Here is a 10,893-nt window from a genome sequence, read left to right on the forward strand (position 1 = left end):
TATCAAGATTAACCCTTCAAGTTTGAAGTTCATGTATCTGATTTTTATATGTGCCAAAAAAAAGTTAAGCTATTTTGAGTCTTTTTGATCAAAATTCAAACGTTGTGTTTTTAATTTGTTTGCATTATCATGCCACTAAGATGAAGGATGCAGCCTATGGACAGCTAGGGGGGATTATTGTGTCAAAACATATAAAAGTGTAAATGCTACCATGATCAGAATCAAATTAACAAAGAATTAAGGTCTTAACTAATTGTGTCACTTTATGTAGATACCAATATTATCCATAAACTAAATTAATCTGGACGATCAATTCTCAAATCTAGTCTTTTTATGTTATCTTCCTTGTTTTTACTAATATTAAATTCTTTGTATTCTTCTCTAAAAGAGGATGGTCATGATACCTGGTTTGAAGTCTAAACGCGCAAAGATAACCGTCTTAAATGATGTCAGTGGTGTCATCAAGCCAGGAAGGTAGAAATACTATCTTATCAACCTATTCAACCTCCTGTGGAAGTCCTCAAGCCGTCTTTATTCAATATTTATTTATTAATTTTAAATGTTTTTCAGGATGACTTTGCTTCTTGGTCCTCCTGGATGTGGGAAAACCTCTTTGTTGAAAGCACTTTCAGGGAACCTAAACAAATCTCTCAAGGTTTTAGACTTCCCTTGTACCTGATTAATATATGAATGATATATTCATACCAACAAATGCAATAACGTGACTGTCTTTATATCTGTGGTAAAAACAATAGTGTGTTTTTTTTTCGCGTGCATACGCTTGAGGTGCTTTATGCACTTGACTACTATATATGTATAGAGGTACTACCTGTAAGCTGCTTTCACTCCCTAATGGTTCTTCATAATTAAAGCAGATCACTGGTGAAATCTCTTACAAAGGATACAAACAAAAAGAATTTGTCCCCCAGAAAACTTCGGCATTTATAAGCCAAGATGATTTGCATATTCCTGAGATGACTGTGAGGGAAACACTTGATTTTTCATCCTGTTGTCAGGGTACTGGAAGCCGTTCAGGTATGCCTATTAGCCTAACAAACACCGTATAGTTGTTTATTCCTTTCCAAGGATGATTCAGTAGCTAATTCACAATCGTTTTTGTTCGGGTAAAGAGATTATGCATGAGATTAACAGAAGGGAGAAAGAAGCAGGGATCATTCCAGATCCTGATCTTGACACTTTCATTAAGGTAAAGTTTTAGTCTTTGTTGAAGTGCACAAGAAACCAATTTATTTAATCTTCAGCCAAACTTCTTGAAACTTATGGCATACTGAGATCATCTTAGAACCCCGCCAGTTACAACTCATTTTCACTCTTTCTGAATGTAAAATAACTTTGTGCGAATCATGTTCAGTTATTATTGTGGAATTTCTTTTTATGTAATTCTGGTTGTTGTAATAATGAGATACTTGAAGTTGGTGTTATTTAATGTAATATTTAAACAAGTTAATTTTGTTTTAATAGGCAATTTCCATTGAAGGACAAAAAACCACTCTTCAGACAAACTACATACTGAAGGTGGTACTTTTTTTTTTACCTAATGCGAGTGTGGTATATAATGCTTTGTATAATTGTTGATTTTCCACCATTATCTTGTTATGCCAGATTCTTGGACTTGATATATGTGCTGATACAATGTTTGGAGATGCCATGAGGAGGGGAATCTCTGGTGGTCAGAGGAAAAGATTGACTACAGGTTATATCTCCATAATAACAGTCTACCAATTCATTGAGTAAAATTAATTTTCATGTAAATACACTTAACTTGTTTGGTTGTTTGCAGGGGAGATGATTGTTGGTCCTGCAAAAGCTTTATTCATGGACGAAATATCAAATGGATTAGACAGCTCCACTACGTATCAGATAATCGTTTGTCTTCAGCAGTTAGCACATATAACAGATGCTTCTATACTCATTTCACTTCTTCAGCCATCTCCAGAAGCATTTGATCTTTTTGATGACATTATGTTAATGGCGGAAGGTATGATTGTGTATCATGGGCCCCGAAGTAACGTTTTAGAGTATTTTGAGGGTCTTGGTTTTAAGTGCCCCGAGAGGAAAGGCGTAGCTGACTTTCTCCAAGAAGTAATGCCTCCATCTCTTTAAAATTTGCTACTTTCAGAATCAAAAGTGGCTCTTTTTAGAATATCATGTACTTGCTTTTTTAGCAAGATAATAAAGACTGGTATGCAGGTTTGTTCAAGAAAAGATCAAGAGAAGTATTGGTGCCGAACTGACCAAGCATATAATTACGTCTCAGTGCCTACATTAAGCATGAGATTTAAAGAATCTTATTTGAGAAAAGAAGTAAATGAAAGTATCTCCCAACCCTTAACAAGAATGCAAAGCCATGAGAATGCAATGTCCTTCCACAAATATTCACTTTCTAAATGGGACCTTTTCAGAGTTTGCATGTCTAGGGAGATTCTTCTCATGAGGAGGAATTCTTTTTTATACATCTTCAAGTTCATCCAGGTTCAATTTTCTTTTTTATTTTGTATGTTATTATTATTACTATCCTTATTTACAAAATTTCTAATCTATTAGAGTTACTTGTCTGCAGCTTTTAATTATTGCAATAATCACAATGACTGTATTTATCCGAACTAAGTTGAAGGTTGACGCCATCTATGCAAATTATTATCTTGGTTCACTGTTTTTTGCACTTGCAATTCTTCTAGTTGATGGATTCCCAGAATTATCCATGACAGTTGCCAGACTTCCGGTTTTCTATAAACAAAGAGATATGTACTTCTACCCTGCTTGGGCATATGCAATTCCTGCATCCCTTCTTAAAATTCCCCTATCAATGTTCGTAGCCATTATTTGGACATGTCTCACTTATTATGTTATTGGATATAGCCCTGAACCAGAGAGGTAACCATCTTATAAACATGTGTGTTTTCATTTATGTACATACCTTATATCATATTTACGCAACAAAAAAGATTAATATCAATTGAGGTATGGATAAATATGATACCATACCAAGTTTTGAGTGTATATGAAAGTATCTCTTCCTCTAAAATAAAGATACTTCAAATGGTTCCTTCAAACTATTTAGTGGTGTGTGCTTTATAGGTTCTCACGCCAGCTAGTGCTAAATTTTGCGATGCATTTCACCTCAATATCCATGTTCCGGTTTTTTGCATCAGTATTTCGAACTGAAATTGCTTCTACAACTGCGGGCAGTATATCATTATTGTTTCTATTATCATTTGGTGGCTTCATTTTACCATACAGTAAGTTCCTTGCAAATATTTTCCTATTTAATATATAGAGCTGTGAAGACTTACAGAAGTGAGATTGGAATTATAGATACAATGCCAGCATGGCTAAAGTGGGGATTTTGGGCATGTCCGCTTTCGTATGGTGAAATAGGTCTTACAGTGAATGAATTTCTTTCACCTAGATGGAACAAGGTAAATTAGTAGAACATTCATCAGATTTTAAAACAACTTAACAATATTCATTTTCCTAAAACTTTTAAAAGCAGATCATGTCTACAAACACAACCGTAGGGCTAAAAACACTTCAAAGCCATGGACTAGATTTTGATGGGTACTATTTTTGGATATCACTTGGTGCCTTGTTTGGTTTTGCACTACTATTTAACGTAGGTTTCATCATGGCTTTGAGCTACTTTAAGGGTACTTTCATATTCTCGCTTAACAATGCCAACTTTAGAATGCCGTTTTTATAATAAATCATGTTATCTAATGCTACAGCTCCTGGAACTCGCGCCATTATTTCAAATGAAGCACTATTCCAAGAACATGGAAGTGAAGTATCCAAACACCAGACCCATAAGGATAAAACAACTAAAAGTTCTGCTACTTCTGTCTCAACGCCTTATGAAGGTCAGAATTCTCTCTTTTATATGCTGCTTTTGTATATATGTTTTCAATGATGCATGGCTTATATATCACGGTTTCCCTTCTTTATCAAATGCTCCCTTGCTTTCACAGTTAGAGCCTAATTTCTAGAACTAACCAGTATATTCATATATCGGACATGTTATATCATTTTTTTACCAAGTTGATTATGCCTTAAATGAACACTTCTTAATTCTCTTATGTTACAGGAAAGTTGGTTTTACCTTTTGAACCACTAACACTTACCTTTCAAAATCTGCAGTACCATGTTGAGCCCCCAACGGTAATTGGCCAAAACAATCATACTTAAATCTTAGATATTAAACAGATGTTGTTCAGGTTAATAGGCCATCGTTCTGTCAGGAAATGAGAGAGCATGGTTTCACTGGAACAAGACTTCCCTTACTTCATGATATAACAGGGGCTTTTAGACCCGGTGTTCTTACAGCGTTAATGGGTATAAGTGGTGCTGGAAAAACAACACTTCTTGATGTTCTTTCCGGAAGGAAAACGAGTGGCTTTGTTGAAGGAGAGATAAAGATTGGGGGGTATCCCAAAGTTCAAGAGACCTTTGCTAGAATTTCAGGTTACTGTGAGCAAGTTGATATACACTCTCCGCAAATTACAGTTGAAGAATCAGTTATCTTTTCCGCTTGGCTCCGTCTTCATCCTGGAATTGATTCAAAAACTAAATATGTATGAGATATATTTATAGAATTTTTTCAGGCATAGGTTTGTCAATATCTTTTCCAACCATCACACCTATTTTTTTCTTGTGGCATGTACAGAGATTCATAGACGAAATCATGGAAACAGTTGAACTTAATGACATAAAAGATGCCTTGGTTGGCATTCCAGGAATTAATGGTCTATCAACAGAGCAACGCAAGCGGCTCACGATTGCTGTTGAGGTTGTGGCTAACCCCTCTATAATTTTCATGAATGAGCCCACTACTGGACTGGATGCCAGGTCAGCTGCCATCGTCATGCGGGCGGTGAAGAATATTGTTGAAACAGGACGAACAATTGTCTGTACAATTCACCAACCAAGTATTGACATATTTGAGGCCTTTGATGAGGTAAATTGAGATATTTAAAAATTTTCCTTTCTTCAAAGATATCATATATTTCCTTATCCATGTTCATGCAGTTAATCTTGTTGAAAAATGGAGGGAGAATGATCTACTATGGGCCACTAGGTTGCAATTCAAGTAAAGTCATTGAATACTTTGAGGTTAGTAGACCTCAAAACTAGCATGATTTAGAAAGTTCATATATCTTACTAAGAAAATTATATATAGCACTGGTATATCTTATGCTCTTTTGAAATGCTTTACTACAGGGCATCTCAGGGGTGCCAAAGATTAGAGACAACTACAATCCAGCAACATGGATGTTAGAGGTTACTTCATCATCAATGGAAGCTGAACTTGGAGTTGATTTTGGACAAATCTATTCTGCTTCAACTCTAAATCAGTAAGTGAAACCTTGAAACGCCATCTTTTTAACGAAATTGAACAATTGTAGCCTGTTATTTATAAGGTGTATTTAGTTAATAATGTTTTCATTGGACACAATGTGTGTTTTTCTACTATGTTAGGAGCACTAAAGACCTGGTGAACTCATTAAGTAAACCACCTCCTGATTCAAAAGATTTGCGCTTTCCAACACGTTTCCCGCAAACTGGTTGGAGTCAGTTCAAGGCCTGCCTTTGGAAACAACGGTTGTCATATTGGAGAAGTCCTTCCTACAACTTGATGCGTACCTTGCATGTGCTTTTTGCATCGTTTATCTTCGGGCTACTCTTCTGGGATCAAGGGAGGAAAATGTAAGTTTAAATAAATACTCATGCATTTCGAGAGGTTCTTGCATTCTTGTTGCATAGTTAGAGATCAACTCTCGAATCATGTGATATTATATGCCCTTCCTTCCATGTTACAGAAATAGCCCCCAAAGTCTATTCAATATACTTGGATCCATCTACTCTGCTGTACTTTTCAGTGGCATAAATAACTGTTCTTCGGTTATTCCACATGTTTCCATGGAGCGAACTGTTCTCTATAGAGAAAGATTTTCTGGTATGTATGCATCATGGACTTATGCACTCGCACAGGTATTAAAACATCATTCTTTCTTATTTTTCTATGGGTCAGGATTAACATAAGTTACTTCAAAAACTAGTTTAATTTTATCTTAGATTCAACCTAAGATGTTAGTAAAGGTGGCAATTTCAATCCATTTATAGCTGATTAATAATGGGTCAAACATTGAAACTAGCTAGCTAGCTAAAAATGAAGCCTAGTAGAATAGGTCAAAACCGGTTATCTTGTATTCAAATTAATGTTTGCAATATCCATTAACGTTTTTACTTAAAAGAAGTTATCTTATGATTCAAACGGCATAAATTATATATCATATGTAACATTAAAACATTTAAAATACAAAATATAAAATAAAAGAATTAGGGTAGCATTTTGCCTTGAACCCATTTTGGGTCAACCCGTCCAACTTGCTTATTTTGCTCTGATAGTTGGAAATCACAAAGACAAATATCTATGTATTTTGAACCATGTTATACCCACTGAAAGTAGTTCTGTTTTATTTGATCCTGAAGGTGGCAGTTGAGTTTCCATCTCTCTTAGTGCAATCACTTGCTTTCGTTTGCATAACGTATCCAATGATCGGATATTCTTGGTCAGCGTACAAGATTTTCTCCTACTTTTATGCATTCTTGTGCACATTAATGTACTTCACCTATTTGGGAATGTTGCTTGTTGCCATCACGCCAAGCTTTCCAGTTGCTGCTATTTTACAATCTGCTTTTTACACAATATTTAACTTATTTTCGGGATTTTTAATTCCCAGACCGGTAAGTCTGGTTGACCCTTTAATATATTTTTTATTTATTATTTACTTGTTATTTCTTGCAGAAAATTCCCAATTTTATGGTTATGGTTGTACTATATGACTCCTACTTCATGGTCACTTAATGCAATGCTTACTTCTCAATTTGGGGACGTGAGATGAAAATTGTTGTTTTTGAGGAAATTAAATCCGTTGAAGACTTCTTAAGAGATTATTTCGGGTATGATCATGAACAGTTACCACTCGTGTTTGTTATTCTTACTCTATGGCCGATCGTTCTCGCTATTCTGTTTTCATATTGTATAGCAAAACTGAACTTCCAAAGAAGGTAGCATTTGAAGTTGAAGTCAAGCATGTACATATATGAACTAGTAAATTATAATAAAGTGAATAATCAGGTGTCTGTCTGGTTAGATATCTTGTTCCAGCCGTGGTTGTTGATCAAATGGCATACGTATCTTTTGTTATGTTGTTCGACGATATTGACTTAGCAAGCACAACGTATAAAAATAGACGGATTTAAAAAGGATCCTATATAAACATATTTAAAAAGCACAACGTGTGTGTCTATATATATATATATATATTAGAGGTGGTAAATGGGTTGGGTTGGGTCGAACTAGTCATGGGTTGAAATGGGTTTGGGTTAGAACGGGTTTGGGTCTGAATGGGTTAGGGTCAGAATAGGTCAACCAAAAAAAGGGTTTTTCTGGTTTGGGTCATAATAGGTTATGGTTGGAACGAGTCAAAATGGGTTTCAATTTTTTTTTAACGAGAATAGCAACGAAAACATTTTAGTATTTTTAGATTTTTTGTTTTTTATTTATATTTTGAGTTATGAATTTTTTATTACTTTTTTTTCTTTGAATATTTTTTCTAAGGGGTTTCCTATTAAGAATAAAAACCCTTCAAAAAAATATTCAAAAATAATAATAAAAAAATCATAACTTAAAATATAAATCAAAAACAAAAAGAGTAAAAAACCTAAAATGTATCCTCCGTTGTCCTCGTTCCATATATTAAAAAAAAAAAAAAAAAAAAAAAACCACCGAGAAATCTGAACCGAAACCAAAAGTCGACGAAAATGAAACGAAAAGCCAAAACCGAACCAAATCAATCAAAATCAAAAAATTGATCAAAACGAAACTAAAGAAACTAAAACCGAACAAAAATGAAACTAATAAAACGGACAAAAACAAAACAAAAAACCAAAAACGAGTCCGGAATCGACCAAAAAGAAACCAAAACCCTACCCATCCTGTGTGAAAACTCGTGTTGGCTTGAAACTTGAACCGAACCCATTCCAATCTCAAACCCGTTTCGTGCCGAAACCTGTCTCGTGTGGAAATTCGTTCCGATCTGAAATCTGCCACATTTCCTTTGAACACTTACCCACATCAACCCATTTCTTTGAATATAGCGACCCAATTTGACCGGAAAATTACAAGATGAAATTTCAAATGACACATTTAGTTAAAATCTCCAACCCAAACCAACCCATTTAACTTTTAAAACAACCCAAATTGATCCATTTGTAATGGTTTGGGTCAAGATTGCCACCCTATTGTTGGATTTTATGGACCGGTTCGGTTAAGTTGACGCAGCCGACCGAGTTATGATCCGTGAGAGTTACACCTTAGGTAACGAGCATAATGAAACCGCTTAAACTAGTTAACCGGTATTGACTATTGTTAACGAGATTATAATAAATAACGGATCCGGCTAAAAGCGAGAGATGGGCTTTTATGAACTTGGGGGCCTGGTTGAACTAACAAGTGTTTTATAACTAGTTAGTTAAGGAATAACCTAATCAAGAGATTAAGTTAACCTAGCCACCAAAAGGGTTCTCCATTTCTTCTCTCCCTCTAACTCCACCGCCGGCCACCTCCCTCCTGCCCGCCAGAGACCGTCGCTGTTGCCGCCGCCACCGCCGTTGACCAGTCACCGCTGTTGTCGTTGACACTATGCACCGCCATCTTCGGGGCTTTGTCTTGTTCATTTAGTCACCTAGCGAAACTCGTTATCCCTCGGTGTCTCAACTAGTTAATCATTAACCGGGGTAAAATTAAAGATTGTCGACTTTGACTTGTATTTAAGTTGGTTGTTTTGATTTCTACTTGTATTGTTTGTAACCGGATCCTATCAGGTTCCATAAAAGTGATGATCACTCGTTTATATTTATTTCGTTGCGTAGATAATAATTAATGAGATTAATAATTATGAAACTTTTATTAAAACCGGGTTTAATCGTTAAACCGTTGAATAATCACACTGGAACCCAACAGTGGTATCAGAGATTTGGTTACAACATATAAGTCGAATCCGGTATTTTGACTGGTTCTATATCACAAACTTCAAGGTTGTTGAAGTTTATTATTTAGGTAAAAATTTAGGGCAACATTGTTTTGGTCAAACTTTTTTTTATTTTATTTGACCAAAAGGATTGCCTGATCTTCTTTATTTTGTTTAATATGTAAATCTGGTCCGACCTTGTGTGTTTGGTTGATTAATTTTGGTTTTGGTCATATGGATGGTTCAAAAGTTTATTTACTTTCGGTTTTTATGTTTATGGTTCAAAATTGTAATAAGTAGGGTTTTGCCTTTCCTTATTTGTATTGGTTGAATATTGTATTGAGAAAGACCCGAAGGAAAAACCACGGACAAGGATATGGAGTTCTTGAAGTCAGTGGGAGATACTAAAGATGACAGGATGCACCAAGAGTTCATCTTTGTGGTTGTTTTGTGTTGTGACCCTTTGATCCGATTGATCTTGCTAATAGGCTCTAGCAAGATCAATTATTAATCTTGACCATTTAAGGTTTACATATTCTTATTTGCTATTGTGATTACTTGCTATATTATAATTAGTTATAACATCACCAACCTAATACTAAATATTTTAAAATAAATTTATTAACCAATTATGTTTTTGCAAAATCAAACTAAATTTGATTTTCCAAAATTAGTAACTTAATAGTTCAACTATTAACTTAAAGTTACTTTACTTTTCTGTTACTTGCCACACTCGTCTGGAGACTAAGGCGGGTGTAGATGAGGCTAAACATATCTAATTTGACAAATGTTGTCTTAATAGGTCTCATACATAAGGGTTGTGCTTTATTCACAATTGGTCATCGTTGTCAGTCTGTCTAACCACTCACTAATGTTGTGTGCTACAGCTGCCATTACTAACTGGAAGCTAGATTCTCAAGTTCCTATTCTATTAAAGTTATTGGGGCACTGATAAAAGGATTATAACATCAAAAATACTAATTAGGTTACTCCACTGCCCACGTTGTTCTCATGGCCGTCACAGATCACGTTATCCCCATGACCATTACAGACCACGATATCCCCATGGCCATTACAGACCACGTTATTTCCACAATTCGTTATGTTTAACATTACCTAACGTGTTAGTATAAACATATTGTCACGTGTAATTTCATTATGTTTTGGCATTCGTACTATCTCCACTTAATATATCAATCAACAATACTATTCACCTTTCATCAACACGTAGTCAACCATTATGTTTGTGGGTACTTTCCATATATGAACATTTAAATGATTCATATCTTGAACCATTTTCAGATAGATAAAAGTATATAAACATGCTTTTTACCCCAAAAGTTCGTAAACAATTTGAAAAGAGGGGTCATGAAACTCACTGTTTAGTAGGTACTCTGTGCAATCTCAGCTCGGGATTCATTTCCCTTGCTATTACTTACTCCATATAATCAATATTATAATAATATTAATATTTTAATATTATTATCATACTAATACTAAACTGGGCTGTATAGCTAGTCTGGGCATAGCTGTCATGTCCAGAAAGTGTCAGTTGGCTTAGATTGTGACGTTGCTCAATGTCTAATATTTAAAATCGAACTTGGCTCAGTTTCCCTGTTTTACCAGCTGGACCAAGTTGATTGTTTATTGTAAGGCCCCGTCACCGGTAACCCTACTTTCGTGTTGGATTTACTCATAAACACAGTTCTAAATATCAGAGTTAATTAAAAACTTTACGCGGAATATAAAACTTTCATAAAACATTACATATCAATTCATAATCATGTCTTAAAACATTCCTCTTGTCTTTCAAAATCAAAACATAACTTATAAAAACATATCA

At 35.0% G+C, this 10,893-nt stretch overlaps 1 pseudogene; it reads left to right on the forward strand.

Annotated features, from left to right (window-relative positions):
- Nucleotides 1-391: 391 nt before the first annotated feature.
- On the forward strand, nt 392-7,090 carry LOC143608937 (pleiotropic drug resistance protein 3-like; annotated as a pseudogene).
- Nucleotides 7,091-10,893: the final 3,803 nt, after the last annotated feature.

The sequence above is a fragment of the Bidens hawaiensis genome, unplaced genomic scaffold, assembly GCF_021521415.1.
Source record: "Bidens hawaiensis isolate Kalapana, Puna unplaced genomic scaffold, B.hawaiensis_p1.1 tig00419462_1, whole genome shotgun sequence".
Lineage (NCBI taxonomy): Eukaryota > Viridiplantae > Streptophyta > Magnoliopsida > Asterales > Asteraceae > Bidens > Bidens hawaiensis.